Here is a 16,772-nt window from a genome sequence, read left to right as displayed (position 1 = left end):
CATCATTTCCAATTTATGTATAATATTATACTCGTGATATACATATTGCTTTGTTGAAACAATATAAGGTTGCTATTTCAAATGTAGAACTATTGTTGATAAAACAGAATGTCATAAGGATTCCATTTTCACTGATTTCAACGATGGAACTTTCTGAAAAACTGATATTATCAAAATAAATTCTGAAATTCTTAACTTTAGAAAAATAATTCAGTGAATTGTTTTTCTAAAGTTAATAAATAATGCTACTGAATTCCTTTTCTAAAGTTAAGAAATAATGCTATCCTGATTATCTAAGTACAACGTGAGAACACGTATAATATTGAATTAGATTAGCATTTAGAAGAGACTCTTTCAAAAGGCAGGTTGGATTTATATCAAAAAGACATGTGTAAATTAAATCCTCAAAGTGACCAGAATTGGGACGGGCATTGTCCAGCCTTAGAAATACTGACTACTGAATGAAATTGGGCCAGACATTGTCCAGCCTTAGAAATACTGACTACTGTACCAGAATTGGGCTGGACATTGCCCAGCCTCAGAAATATTGACTACTGAATGGAATTGGGCCGGACATTGTCCAGCCTCAGATATACTGACTACTGAATGGAATTGTGTCTGTATGCTGATCAATCCTACACAAAAGCTGGTATCAGATTTCCAGAGATTGTCAGATCAGCACGGTTTTCCAGTGAGTTATCAATGGAAACATGGCTCCAAGGCATGTCTTGTTAATCTCCAAAACCTTGTAGTACCAGACTTATAAACAAACCTACGTCATCAGGGCCATGTCTGACAAGTAAGGAACTCACAGTATCATGGTACTGATGAATTCAAAAGGAGGGAGAGACCCACAACGTCAGAATACTGATGATTTTGGTTGGGGGGGAGGAGGGGGGGAACCCACAAAATGCGGGTACTGATGAATTTGAAGAAAGGGAGACCATACGAGAATACTGAGATCATTCAGACAGATAGTGGATCTGGGGAAAGGGGAATTGCACCAACAGGAAAAGCCAACACAATGCTCAAGTAAAGATACTTCCATCTCCCACAAACTTATAAGCTACATAACCAAGTTACGTTGAGAATTCAGATCTCTGAACAGTTACAGTTGAGAATTCAGATCTCTGAACAGTTACAGTTGAGAATTCAGATCTCTGAACAGTTACAGTTGAGAATTCAGATCTCTGAACAGTTACAGCTGAGAATTCAGATCTCTGAACAGTGATCCTACTTCCAAATGATCGGACAACTTAAAGAATTGTACAAATATACTAAGTTCAATTATAACTTCCCAGAAGAGACCAAGGTTAGACTATCTGAGTATACCTAAAGCTTTGAATAGTGGTTTACTTCAATAAGTCTGCCAGCAGTATCTATAGCAATGAAATGCTTAGAATAGTCATCAACTTTGTAAGTCTTGGTCAACCTGGATGAGAAGTCAAGGAAGAGTTGAGAAAAAATGCCAACGACACTTACAATTAAAGAATGAAGTTGAAGAATCTTTAGCAACCCCTGTTGGACTAGGACATAGTTCACAGCCTTGTCTCAACCCAAGAAAATAACCAGAGGAAACATTTACCCCTGCCAACGTTACAGACACGAATGTTAATTGTCTTGATCACTTCATTGTCCTACTTGTACAGATCCAACAGTAGCGTTCATGATTTGGCATCCAAAAATTCTCAAAAGCATGGCAAAAACTCTGGGGCTATGCATGTTTATGTTACAAATGTTTATCACAACAACTTGCTGACACGAGTTTCCTCGGTGTCGAAACACTTCCTGCCTCGTAAACATTGTATTCGCAGCGTAACAAAAGGATCACAGTTCCAGGATTTAGACAGACAAACTTGACTTTTAGTGCCTGCTGAACACAACTTAGATCTCGCCATCGCTGTGTGGTGTACACCTTGATTATAACAATTACTACATGTAGTGGTTTTGTCACGGTTGTTCCTACTGCGTGTGTCATTTTCTTTGAGTGATGAAATCTCTCTTGGACTAAAATAGACCCAGATTACATGCAGCAACAAGAGAAATTGTTGTAGAACTGGATTGGGTCAATAACACATCCCAAGATAGTCTGTGTCAACTATAAATCACCAGAGAGTCCCAATGCTAAAAGGTTCCAACACAGTTCTTCCAGTATTTCTTCATTTCATAATTCATCCTGCATCTCTTTAGGAATGAGGAACTATGTTTGGGTACCATTAGAGGTTATGGGTCTGTAATTGTCAATATTTCTTCTCCTGAAGAGGAATTTCCTGAGAAAAGGATGAAGAAAAGGGCCGCCAGATTGGTCACAGCAACATCATCTTGGGTTTAGTAACCCCTCCAAAGCCCTTTAACATATATGCCTTATGATTGGACAGTCAGATGGTTAGAAGTAATACAACCAGGACTAGTAGGTTTTTGCTCTATGCTCATTAACCCCTCTAGGACCATAATGAAGTATTCCAGTCATACAATTAGAAGAGTCCAAATTTGTGTTAAGGGGTGAATAGATATACAATGGAGAAAGAAGAATCTTTCCTCAAATATTTTCACATCCTCAAAACTTGACCAATTTAACTAGACCAGGTGTGTTTACGATTGCAGAGATTGGGAGTTGCCCTTAGTGACTATTTCATTTCTCCATTTGATTGATAGAGAGGTCAAGGCCACAAGAACCAAAACACCACATCTGTTTTAAACTTTTCACCATATCTCTATAGCAGATCCTGATAAAATGAGACGGAACAAGATTGACCTTCGCCTTCTTAATCAATCAGAAAAGTCCATTACAGACTCACTTCTCCATGTACATGCACCCAAATACCTTGTTGCCTAATTCTCTCTCAATATCATTGCACATAGATGTGCAAATCTGTATCCATATTCCAAGTTCATATATTATTTAAAATTGTCCAACATTGTACCTATATTTCCAGTTTCCTAACTTTGCACTCATATTCCCAGTTGTCTAACTTTGCACCCACAATCCCAATGGCCTAACTTTTTACCAATATTCTTAGTTGCCTAACTCTGATATATTCCCAGTTGCCTAACTCTGATATATTCCCAGTTGCCTAACTCTGATATATTCCCAGTTGCCTAACTCTGATATATTCCTAGTTGCCTAACTCTGATATATTCCCAGTTGCCTAACTCTGATATATTCCCAGTTGCCTAACTCTGATATATTCCTAGTTGCCTAACTCTGATATATTCCCAGTTGCCTAACTCTGATATATTCCTAGTTGCCTAACTCTGATATATTCCAAATTGCCTAACTCTGATATATTCCTAGTTGCCTAACTCTGATATATTTCATTGCCTAACTCTGATTGCCTAACTACTCTGATATATTCCTAGTTGCCTAACTCTGATATATTCCTAGTTGCCTAACTCTGATATATTTCTAGTTGCCTAACTCTGATATATTTCTAGTTGCCTAACTCTGATATATTCCTAGTTGCCTAACTCTGATATATTCCTAGGTGCCTAACTCTGATATATTCCAAATTGCCTAACTATCTATATCACCCATATAACACTTTGTCTGTTCCCAAAAAATAATTGCCAACTACGAAATAAATTGTTTTTGTGATGCTTACTCTAATAGGTATAAATCATCTTATCTAAAACCTCATCAAAGCTAAAATTTAATAAAACAAACATTTCCGAGGAAAGCTTCCTTAAAACCCAGGCAACTGACAACACATACTAGAAACATTACTTTTACATTCTTGTAAGTAATATGCGTTTTATAGCACCATAAAGATATCAGATTCTCATTTACTGAGCATACAAAGCCATTATACATACTTCTGCATTTGCCAGTTTCTCATCTATACCATCAGGTTGTAATTAAAAGTTTTCAAACTTGCAGCACGCATGCATAAGCGAACCATTATCTGTTGAAACAACTTGCCTTAGATGTAGAAGGAGAAAACACTTCTAACTGAACAAATTGAAACCTCGTTTTTGCTAATGGACAGGAGAAGCTGTGATCTTGCATCCCTGAATACTTGAAATTTCCAGTAAGTCTGTGTAGACTGTACAGAGGAGTACTTTCCTCTTGTTGAGGAAACATTCCTTCTAATATCGGTAACATTAGAAGCTGACCTTGAGTAGCTTGTGGCCTCCTCCATCAACCAATTAAGTGATAATTTACAGCCCTATTATCTTTTTTTGTCATCTATACAACAGTTGTAGCTCTTTTCCGAACAATCATACCTTTGGTTATTATTTTCTTTTGTAAAATTTTGAATTTGTATGAAAGAACTTTAATTCTGTGTAGATAGGTTGTGTCATTTATATACTTTACCTGAACCAATAACAGATAGATAGCATTAACAATACGCTTTACCCAAACAAATATTCTTATCAATATAACTTCTCAGGTAAAGTTTTAATATGCTTGCTTCACATAAGTCAGATCTCCAACACTTTTCACCAGAAATATCAACTTTCCGCAGAAAATTTTTGTTTTTTTTGACAGACGGTCACACATGACCCTAAACATATGTTCTTGTTAATGAAATGATGTATTAAAGAACTCTTTGCCAAATACACTGATAGAAGATCTACTTACCTAAACTTCCTGTAAATGACCCAACAGGACGTCGATTTTGATAATGGGATCCCTACAATGTTTCCTGCTGGTAGTCTTAACTCCTATACACACTCCCAAAACAAACCTCTTTAACACGGTGGCATTAAAAACCAACTAACTACAGCCTTCGGTGCAGTCAAAGAGAACGTCCAAAACCATTAATACCTCAGTTGAAACGAACCACTTTGTACAACGTCTAACCTGTTGGAGCAATTACTCCATAACTGATTGTATTCCAGCGATTTTTTCCCAAAAACAAAATCGGTTTTATGACAACGTAAATCTCCGGTTTGAAATTTTACCTGGAGTCACTGGCCATCAAACAACTGGCCTTGGCCTTCGACTATTCGATTTCAATAGGCAAAATCTACATCAATTACAACATCAGTTCGTAAGCTAAAATATCCCCATAGATATACTTCCTCTACTCAAAATTAAATTTCCAGTACATTAAAATCTTGTAACACCACATCATGTTGATTAGAATAGCCAAAACACTTCAAAGAACCAAAGCATAAAACTTAATACTAGAATAAAATACTGAAAAATATGCCCATGAAAATCAAAACATGATTTTCCAATAGATATTCTGAATATGTAAAATATGCATATGGTTATAATGAAAAGAACCTATGCTAAAAATGAAATCAAAATCCTGTTATTTATGAATATGTATTCAGCACTTAAGGATGTTTATGATACAACAGTAAATAAAGATTGAAGCATTAAAATTGTAAACATTTATGATATTACCTGTCTGATTTTCACCTTTAGTCATCCAATACCAGTTAACACTGTTATAAACAAGTCCAGAAGTTTAGCAGTGTACCTGAGGATAGTAACTTTACAATAATTGTACTTTGCACAGGAAATTCTGTGGTTGCCCTATGTTACCCACTCAGAGAGAAGCCTCAGTTGAAGAGGTGTGCCATCGGTGTTTTCTGATTGGAGGAAATTCCGTTTATCTCATAACTTCAAAATTGTTGTCCATTTTAGTCTGCAGGAATTTCTTATCTTGAGTGTAATCTATCCATAGAGCCTCTAGACAGGGGAGGTAACTAGTGATGGAGGAGGGGGGCTAGAGGGGAGAGAGACAGCTTAATGGAGGAGGAGTGGGGAGAAATTGAGGGGGAGGGATGTTTGAAAGAGGGATGCAGTGGAAAGTGATGATTTAGAGGGGAGCAGTGATTATCTAGTATATATCTACACTGCCTCTCTGCGCTGCTCCCTCTACTTGTCTTATCAGCCCCCAGCACTAAATGGTCTGACAACTTCTGTGGGAGATGGATTATAGCTGTGGACGGATAGCTCAAAATGGAGAAATAACAAATGATCATAAATAGTTGTCTATTGTAGAAACTCTTACTTAACAAAAGTCTCAAAATCATGTAAAAGTTTTCGACAAAATCTTCTGCCAACATAATAGTTACACTAATAGTTTATAGAAAATAGGACCCTAATGAAAATGTCTTTCACTAGGAAATATACAACCATTATTTACATCCCATAACAAACGGAAATTCAAAAAACATCTGTCAGCTGGAAACAACAACATTCATAATCAAAACTGAAAAGTTTTATTTTTTCAGAGAACCATCAAAAACTGAATTCCTAATTAGACAGTTTTTACTAACGAGCAACGGAAGCGTTATTACGTTATATCCCTGTATGTGTAGCCTGACCGACTTGTTTAGACTTCTATAATTTGTGTGTTTTTGTAAAGCTCGGATGGAAGCTTGGCTATCTATCTAACATCTATCCTCCACTACTCAAAGCGCTGCTGCTACGGAGCAGGCAGAATTTGGTATCAGAAAGAGCACCGATAGGTTTTATACATATATCACAGCTTCGTTTTTACTACGTGCGTTCTGTTTACAACTGTTGGGGGTTTTAACGTTGAAGAAAATCTAGAATGCCCAGAAAAAAAATCACCACCCATTTCTCTGTGCTACATTAACTGTTTACAAATATTTGGACTGGGGGGGGGGTGTTAATGATAAAGAAAAGCTAGAGTATCCCGAGAAAAATCACCAACCATTTCTTTGTGATGAAATTTTTCTCCATAACTGATGAGGGTTTTTGATGAAGAAATGCTGGAGTACCCAGAGGAAAATCACGAACCTTTGCACATTTCATTATCAATGAACCAATCATGATAGATCTGGTCCATCAATATACTATCCTTTCCCCGAATACCTTACATAATTTGCTGTACAATAAATTTGTAACACTTTCTCATTACTCCTAGGTGGCCAAATGTAGCTTGACATTTTACAGACCCCATGAAACTGAGCTTTACACTCATTGATCACAAAACAAGCACATGTATTTTCCCCAGATTTATCTATTTATATGTGAAAAATTAGTTCTGAACAATATTTCCTCCTGATAGATTTTATAGTAAATTTGATATTCCTGAGATCTTAACCAATATTGTACATCTCCTTGGCATGGAACTTTAGGGATAGATGTGGTTTTTGAAAATTTACCAAAGATGAACTGCATCAGCTGTCAAACTGTTTTATTCTTTGCAATATCTTCCATCATGATCAGTGTAAATATTTTCTTTGATGATAAAGTATTCATGTTCTTACAGCTCAAAGTTTAATGGAGCATGATATTCAAATGAGACAGTTATGCCAATGTTATGAATATGTTAATGAGAATATTTCATGAATATGCAAATGTTATAAATATGCAAATGAAAAGCAAACATTACAATGAGGATATTGTATGAAAAGTAGGCACCAGTTTACTTGATTTTATCATTTGTCATATTATAAGACAAAATAATATTAAAACCATCATAAAATGTCAAATCATCATGAATTATCTGACATATTGGATATTACTGAGTTTAGGTGTGGTAATGGCTGACTCAGTACAGTGACCCAGGTCTGTTGTCCTTTTGCAGTGGGTAACATTTAGCTTTATTTTTTTATAGATAACAGTATCGGGGGTGTTTTTGTGCTAAATCAAATCAGCGAACACAGACAGATGCTGTTTAACTCCAGAGCAATTTCCAGCGTTTGATGTACCATGAACAGACAAAAGCAACGCCATCTTGAGTGGCTCTCGTTTAACAATGGTGCTCATTTATAGTCGAACTTCAGATGCATATTTACAAAGTCGGCCATTTGTTTGTAATTGTCGATGAAGCAATTAGATTATGTTTATGGCTTGTTCATAGTTTCAACATTACCGCACCACGCAAAAACACTATCACCTTCCTTTTGTGCATTTTTATACGAGAAAATCAACGATTATTTTGAGAGAAAAAAATACACGCCAACCCAGCATCTTTACTTTGTATTGGTGCAACAATGTTTGTTTCTGATGAAGAACAGAATCAAATCTTCTATTAAAGAAAGAGGTCTTTCTTCATGATACAAAAATAAGGCTTGTAATTACCTGCTAATCCAAATATCAATACCAAAATTCCAAATCAAATCTGATTGGCTGATTCTAGAGAATCGTTTCTAAAAAGAAAACATACACGTCTGGAATACATTACCAATGGAATTTATTAATCACGTCGGTTATCAGTCTCGTATGATTATTTGGAGTACGAAAACAACCTCGCGAGTTAAAATAATATTCGGAGATGATACTGCTCCTAATCTTCTGTAACGAACATGTGTAACAATTTCTCTCCGCAAAACTTTTCCTCTCGTCAAATTTAGTTTTTGCATTTAAAATCTGCTCGAGGAGGCTCAAAATGTAATTCCTGGTGATGAGGTTATCATAAAACGGCTGTAAAAATTTTGAAGAGCTCAGTTTTGCAGTTGAGTGGATGTTTTGGATCGAGTGTAATGAGGTGCCCTATTACCGGTAATAATTAACGACCCTTAATCTACCTGTGTGTTCGAAATCTACCTATAGGCTTCTAATTTAACTGTAGCAGCATACTTCATTTCCAATCAGCATGTTGAGGCTTCAAGGTCTAAATGAATGCAAACTGCCTCGTATATATGTCTGCTTTGAACTAGAACTCATATCTCATTTTATGCGGAGCTGATCCTCGTACCAAAAAAATTTGGGGTGGAGGGAGGGGGAGGAAGTTACAGGGCACAGAAATACTGTTAAACCTCTGATGCATACAGAGTAAAATATTTCTCAGCCTGCTATCGTTAATCATGTTATATTATCCTGACCTCCTTATTACAGCGTATTATCTCAAATTGACGCCATTTTATTTTCATTTTACAGCCGTTTATCCCCCGACCTGATAACAAGAGCTGAACGCAACATATCATTGGAATTGGTACTTAAGTTGGTCAAACATAATTATTCTGTTTCTGACCTGCTGGAAGTGAAATATATTCCACCCAGGTTTTATTCAATTATTCGCCCTTTTTTCCTGTTGTTAGGGTAATAACTCTGACTTCAATTGCCATGGTAACCAAGGTCATCCCCATGAATCCCCATGGCAACCAAGGGCATATCCCTTTGGTGTTATAACATCATAAAAGATTATGAACTCACAGTAATAAAATTCCTACAGAAGAAAAAATAAGAAACTAATATCATATTAAACATGTCACTATTGCCAAAATATGTATATGCTTCAAAGAAAAAATGTTACTTGTAACTAAAACCTGCCTGATTTTACCTATATATCTGGTAATTTTCACATGCATCTAAGTGTTAAATCCACTACAAGTTTAATGTTGAAATCTTAGTATTTGTGATAGCAGTGGTAATCTCGCACAAATTGTGACATGTTTATGTGAATGGTTAAAACCTAATTAAGTAATATATATATATATAATGTTTTATTTCTCTTGAAATCTACAAAATAGAAAAAAAATCTTACCATATTCCTCCAGTCAATCACAGGAATTGGTAGTGACCTTTTTTGATAGAGGGAAAAAGAGAAAATGGTAAAAAATGTACTAATGTCAACAAATACACTGTTATTTGTAAAGACAAATAAGCACTATAAGTTTGTGTATATGTGTATACATGTATAATATAGGCGATAGTTTTGCATGCTGATATTATCCCTTAGATTGTCATTTCATGCTGAGATGGTCCCCATGTTTGAATATTCATGCTGAGACATCCCCTTTCAGTCCAAATTGAGGCTCTGACCAAGAATTATTGATACAGAACATGCTACAATTTGTTATTTAAAGACTTTTTTTATATAAATATTAGTCATTATCCTTCATGCAGATAGCTTTTGGCACCGAAATTTGGTTTATCTGGTTATGATAAATCAGGTATAAGTCAGTTTGAACCTGTTGCCATAGTAACAATATTGATGAAACTTGAAACAAAGTTTCCTCCTCATCATGTAGGTGCAAACTTTACAAAATATTTGATGATAAAGTCTGATGAAAATAGCAGGAGTTTCGAGCTGTTGTGAATTACGTGGCAGAAAAAAAAACCCAGATGTTTGATAGTCGCACTTCAGATGTAAAACAGATTCAGATTTCTGCAGTCCCCCTGACTTTATTCTCCACCGCACCTTGAAGCAAAGCGATAAAACATCAACATGATTTATGTAATATTGCGCATCTTTAATAAATATACTCTACATATTCATCTGTTATCAACATTGAACAAGATGTTCAAATTTCAAAAGCCATACACCACAAATGTTTTGACTTGAACGCAGCCAGAACCATATAACAACACACTAACTCCTGCTGATACCAAAATGTAATATTTATACGCATACAGCATCTAGTTGTGTTGTAACTTTATCAATTTTATCTCGTTCAATGATGACAATAACGGATAAGGCAAGATTTGATCCATGTTAGGGAATCCGACCTGAAGCTTCATCCATACACCAGAGAAAACATCCGTTGGTGTGTATCTGTTTTAATGTATCTGTAGTATTTCAATCACCTTCTTTGACTGAAGAGCTCGCATCAGTAACCATGGCAACAGCTGCCAACCATCATCTCAATCTTAACAGAGAATTAACATATTTGCCGACTGACAATGTCGTCGTTCCGGAAAGATTAAAACAGAGGCTTTATGATAAAAAAGATGAAGCCTATATGAAACAGGAAAAAATTGGGTCAATATTCTGACTTTATATAACAGTTGATATTCATGTTCCTATATCTCTTTGCCATTCTGCAATGTAATCAAAGCTTATTCCAAAGTTTGAAATTATACATTTAATAGACAAAAACTCCTTGCACGAGACTAGTTATCTTCTCGTGTTTCAGATTCTATAATGATTGTTTGTAGCAGTGCAATGGTAATTCATATTTATGTACATGTTGCAAGAAAATGGCACAGCATACATATGTGATATAACATTATGATGGTGCAAGCGTGAGGAGGGAAATTCACAATCTAATTGAATTCTGCTCTGGTGTATAATGTAGAAAACTAATTGTTTAAAATTAACAATACTTTTCAAATAATTAATGAAATAATTAAAAATTTCATACCTCTCTATTTTCACAAAATGTTTTGCTTATACTGTTTTAAGTAAGTTAAAGTTAAATGAAAGCTAAAAACTCAAATAATTCTAAAGAATATTGCTCCTATATTACAATACAGGGTGGCTAAGGCCCAGAAGGAAGGAAACGGGAGGGGGGGGGGATTAGGAGGTGGAGAATCAGTGATGATCGAGGCAGTGGTAAGAATTTAGTAATCTTATGAGGTACATACTGTTGAGGGCCAAAGAAGGGGGATGACTGCATGTTTTAATCATCAATTCTGTAGAAAGCTTTTATCAGCTGTTTGCCTGGGAGAGAAGTAGTCTGTTGTGTAGATTTATGGATGATAATACTCTGGTATCTAACTAATACATTACCATATCATATACAGCATGCCCTAGATATCGATATACCAAACTTTTCTGTACTCTATTTATAGCATTTACCAGGAGGAGGAAATTTCTATAAAATGTTTTTTTAAATTATTTTCATAATTTTTTTTAAATTATTTACTTCATTTAAATTACTATAAAAATTAGTTTTCCCACAATAATCCTTTATCGTATCTAAACAGCACATTCCAAGAGCTCCCTTCTTTTAGTAAATTGGCACAGCTTTCATCAAAATAAAGCATTCCTGACAGGAGGAAGTAGCGGAAACTTCTTTAACTTTTAGGAACATTTGAAAATGCATCATCTGAGACCTCCGATATTTCAAGAATCTTTAAAATCTTTTAAGATTTATATCTTGATAAGTGCCCACTTGAAACAGGGTAAACGCAAAACTATCAAATCTAAACAAATATCAATCACTCACTTTACTTCTCCATACACACAAACACATTCATCTAATTTTAAAGACATAGCAGCAGATATTTAAAGCAGGAGTTGTTTTTTCCACCATTTTCATTCAAGTTAGTATTTTCAAATTTTGTTCAGAATTCCTTACATAACATCCGAACCATCTTGAATTGAGCAGACGTTAATTTTTGTAACCAACTTACGTAACAGCTTTTACACAACCAGCATACATTTTGCTGCCAATACGACGTCTGCTCAAACTTTTTATAGACCAAGAAGAGGATCACCAGAGAATTTGGTTGTTTCCTTGATCTTGTCTTTGAATAAATCAGGACATGTTAACAAACTCTTCCGTAACCGAACAAGACAATTTATATTCATCTCATCCCTTGGCCTCGCCACAGTTGTCAAAACAGATTAAAAAATCGTCAGTAATATATTATAATGCAAGGATTTTTGAAGAAAAGCTTCTCCTATCTCATACAAAAAAACCATGAAGAAAGATTGTGGAGAACTATCCTGGAAATGAACCGATAGAAAAACGAAATGCATGTAAAAAGGTTTTGACATTTTTACTGCAATAAATTTTCTTCCAACCTTTAATTACATTTCCTTAAAACTTCTTTGCAGAGAAATAAAAACGCATTTCCCGTTACAGCACAAATTTTATCGGTAAACATTTTTATCAGTGGCTAAAATCTGTGAAGAATGAACATAAATCTGATATAAACAAGTTGAGATAAATTGATGAAGATTTTTTCTATTTGTTTTATTTTTTGGAAATAAAATCTTTTGAATCTTGTTGACTCTAATTAGACCATTTTAACTTCTCTTAAATACATCAATAGAAATGGGCCAAAGTTGTCACCCTGCTGTACACCTTATGTATATAAAAATAAACAGCCAAGGTCATCAAGGACGCGCCAGTGTTTGAAGGATGAGGAAAGCAAGAGTACCCGGAGAAACAACTCTGGCTACAGGGCAATCAGAAATTAACAAAAATACAAATGACACACTATCATTTGAAAACAATTGTTGCTCAGTGCAGCAAAGACAAGTCAAAGTCAAAGCTGTAGAATAATGCACTTTTTTTCTGGTTTCTATGGAAACTGGAATTAACATCTAATCATTTTTCTTATATGCATTCTTAATTATTTCAAAAACCTTCCTTAAAGTTAATTTATTTACAGAGAGAAGAATTCCCCAACCACAACAGCCCGACCCCATCAGGAACAGGAAGTGAGTGTCATCAGTTTCCGCGGTAACGATGATCTTAACTTATCAAACCATTACGTTTTACTTTCACTTTCAATTACATTTTTTGCTCTCAGAACCATCAAACTTGCCATATTGACATGTAATTTAAACAGCGAGATGATGTTCGTACATCCTACACCCTTAAACATTCTGACGGCGGCAGCTGTCACGGCCACTCAGTAAACACACGTGGAATTACCACAAACAGTGAACAACATCCCTATTCGTAATGAAGTAATATGTCAAGGTTCAAAAAAATATAGCGCAGTAAATTTGTACCCAAATTTAGCGTGTTACATAATCTGTAGACTCAATCAAAACAAAATTTCCTTAAATTTATATAATTTTCCAGACATACACACTTGAAACAAAAATATCTGCTAAATTAACAATTCAAACTTAACCGATATTGTTAAACATTCTGGCTATTTTCTTCAGTTATCTCTTACATGAAAACATTCCTGAAGTGTTAGAAAGATTTATACTGTTGAAAACACAGACTAGGAAGATTAGCATTGGAATTAAGTAAAAGTGGCTTCCGTATAGCAAGCCAAGACTTTGGAATGTGCAACAGGTATGTGAGGCATTCCTGGGAATATGAAGTTTCTGTACCCCAAACTCCGAAACGATTTGGAGCTCGCTCAAACACGAGTTTTGTGGGGTATCATTTAGTTTATATATAAATAGAAAAACTGACACCTTGACAAGAATTCTTCATACAATATAATAAATAGATAGATCTCTGTTCCGATAATTCACAATGATGGAGTGAATGCCAAGAGTTGCTGTGGAACTTAACACAGATTTTTAGGTATATAACATTGTAAAAGAAAAAATAGTCTAATAAGTTTATACCTAACATAAGATTATAGCCAACAAACAATGATGATTTATTAGTTAGTGTTTTTACATCTTAAACTATGGTTGCCCTTAGTAAAACCAGCATTTATTTAGAAGTAAAATCGGTCAAATATATATTGTCTGTTGAAGTTTTAATATACATTTTGAAATATTAATTTTGTGCTGTGGGAATTCTTGTTTTTTTTTAAAATTGTTTTGCATTCACTTATGTTCCGACAGATGTTTCCTTATACATAGACAGGACAACAAATAACTACAAATCTTATGAAATCCCATTATGAGATGAAGCTTACGCAATTTCTATGAGTTACTTCCCCTTATCATAAGCACCACTCGAGTACTTAACATGCTATAGACAAAGCACTTTACGCTCGGCCGTGAATGAAAATGGATGCAAAAACCCTGAACGAATTCTCATCAATGGGAAAGGAAAATGAAAATTGGAGTGAGATGTTTACGCACAAATATATATTAAATGTAAAACAGATATTTAACTTAAACTGTTGGCATTTATAGCCATTTTGTTTCCATAGAAACTGGCACAGAAGTCATTCAACAAACTTCAAACAAGTACACCATCATGAATAGTATATTTGTGCGAATATTACAAAAGTGATGAATTACATCAGGTTTATGTTCATAATAGGTTAACTTTCACAAATATTTTAGTAAGCAGCTTTGATTTTAAACTATTATAATAAAATTCATCTGTGCTTTAAGACATCTTTTATATTTCAGCGAGATTTTTCTATGCAAGAAGAGTTCAAATATCATCACTGCTAACAATTGCAGTTTATCAGTACGATAGCAGTATGACCTCTGACTCCTACATATGGTAGAAACAAACTATGCACTTTATAGAAACTGACAGGTGCCCAGATATATTCAAATCGTGTGGTATATCGCTCGGAAAAACATCCATGATTACACAACACGGTCTATATCAGATGTAAAATTCATCACTTCACTTCAAGCGTAGCTCGCATCGTCAAGCACTTAAATAATCTGAATTTGTAAGCATTCTGGGAAATAGAAGCCTTTAGATTGTGTAATAAAATATCATTTAGAGATAACAAAAGATTCACCGATTATCAGTTACGTTTCCTACTTCAAAGGGAAGTTAATTAAAGAACATTAACTCAACATCAGGCTAGATTTTTGTTCCAAAAAAAATGGAGTAACAAAAATTCTAGTGAAGTTCAATAAGAAACAATGTGATGGACAATATGTTTTGCATTTCCAACGAAAAATGTAGTGGTAGAAAATTGAAGACCTTTTCCTGGCATAATGACTGGTTCATTTGAGCTTCAAATTGAATATAAGCATCAAAACTAAACCACCCTTTATTCTTATAATGGAATGATCTGACAAAAGAAAAGGAAGGGCTCATTAAGGAAGATAGAAAAGATGGTAGTTAATTATCACAATATTGGTATAGTCTCTTATCATTATATCTCAGTACAATTTAATTTGCTTTCTGATTAATCTTGGTAAGGAAATAGACAAGTACCATAAGTCAAGCATTTTCAAGCATAAAAAGGACAGGTAATTTAACAATTTAATTTCACAGAAATACATAGTTGAATCGTTTTCACTGATATTAAACACTATAGCCAAAATATACCAAGTTTATATTGCTAATTTTTCTGAACGGGGATAAGTCAGACAACATTGTCAATAAAATATGCAGACATCACTTACTTTATCAATTTCTCTCTAGGCAGTTAACATTAGCTGGGTAAAAGTTTCCAGATATTTCAATGCAGTGGTCTCGGTAATTTGTACTCATGTAAAGGAATGTGGATAGCCAGTGCATGAATGAGAAATCTAATACTGAGACAAACTAATTGGTGATACGATCAACCACGTTTTTATCTGTTGTGGATACAAGAACTTCCTACTCAGGAACTTCTACTCGAGACTACTGGACACAATGATCTGTAGGTATGTGCAGCGCAGGGTCCAAAATAACGTCTGACCACATTCACAGAATTCCATCCCATAATACTTCACAGACAAATTACTCCTGTTTTCTGTCAATCAGACAGAATTACGAAGGCGTAGAAAATGAGCCGCTCACAAGTACAAATTGCTAGAAGATTCTGTGTAAGATGTTTTTGTAACCACGACAACAAATGTTAGATGTTGTTGTAACCAAGACAACACACAACACATATTTTAGCACAAAATCAAACTGTTGTTTCCTTAATATTCTTGTAACTTAACATTAAACAAAAATTCTAGCATGCACTTGAACACTTTCTCTATGCCCGAGATATTGTTTGCTACCATTCTTAATCATCTTGACAGAAAATAAACAAGACAACACTCTTCCTCCCAAAATATATAAACAAATGCGAAGGTCTAGACAGTGGCGCCCCTCTGCCAAGTTATCTCCCCCTATCTATCATCAGTTCTCTTCGACAAGCAATCCTTGTGCAGGTATTTCCATCCTATACATGGGATGTTTGTGTCGTCTGCAGACTTGCAGTGAAACATGCACAAGACAAAATTAGGATGCACAGCACTGTCTACAACTAACATTCATCATTCAAACGTATATAAATATATGTTCAGAGCAAAACATGCACATCAACGCAAACGCCTAAATCACAGAAATCTGCGTTGGCATACTTCCAGCACAAATTACACCATTTTCCTTTTTCCTGAGGGTAAAATAGTACTTGCAATTTATAGGTGGTTCAATCTTCAAACCACATATTAAAATTTTGGTCAAACTTTCTCTGATTGCAAAAAGCTACACTGAATAATGATTTAGACAATTTTTTGTTTGTTTCAAAATTGTCTATCGTTTATTCAAAATTTTTCCATAATCTGTTGTTT

The 16,772-nt window shown here is 34.8% G+C and overlaps 1 protein-coding gene across 12 annotated transcripts in view; it reads right to left on the bottom strand.

Moving 5' to 3' along the window:
• The window catches only part of LOC138336802 (filamin-A-like), a 134,968-nt gene that overhangs the window by 30,194 nt on the left and 88,002 nt on the right, over positions 1–16,772 (bottom strand). The window lies entirely within an intron of this gene.

This window comes from Argopecten irradians, chromosome 12, assembly GCF_041381155.1.
Source record: "Argopecten irradians isolate NY chromosome 12, Ai_NY, whole genome shotgun sequence".
Lineage (NCBI taxonomy): Eukaryota > Metazoa > Mollusca > Bivalvia > Pectinida > Pectinidae > Argopecten > Argopecten irradians.
Note: the sequence above shows the minus strand (reverse complement) of the source record. Positions and strands in the feature narration are given on the sequence as shown.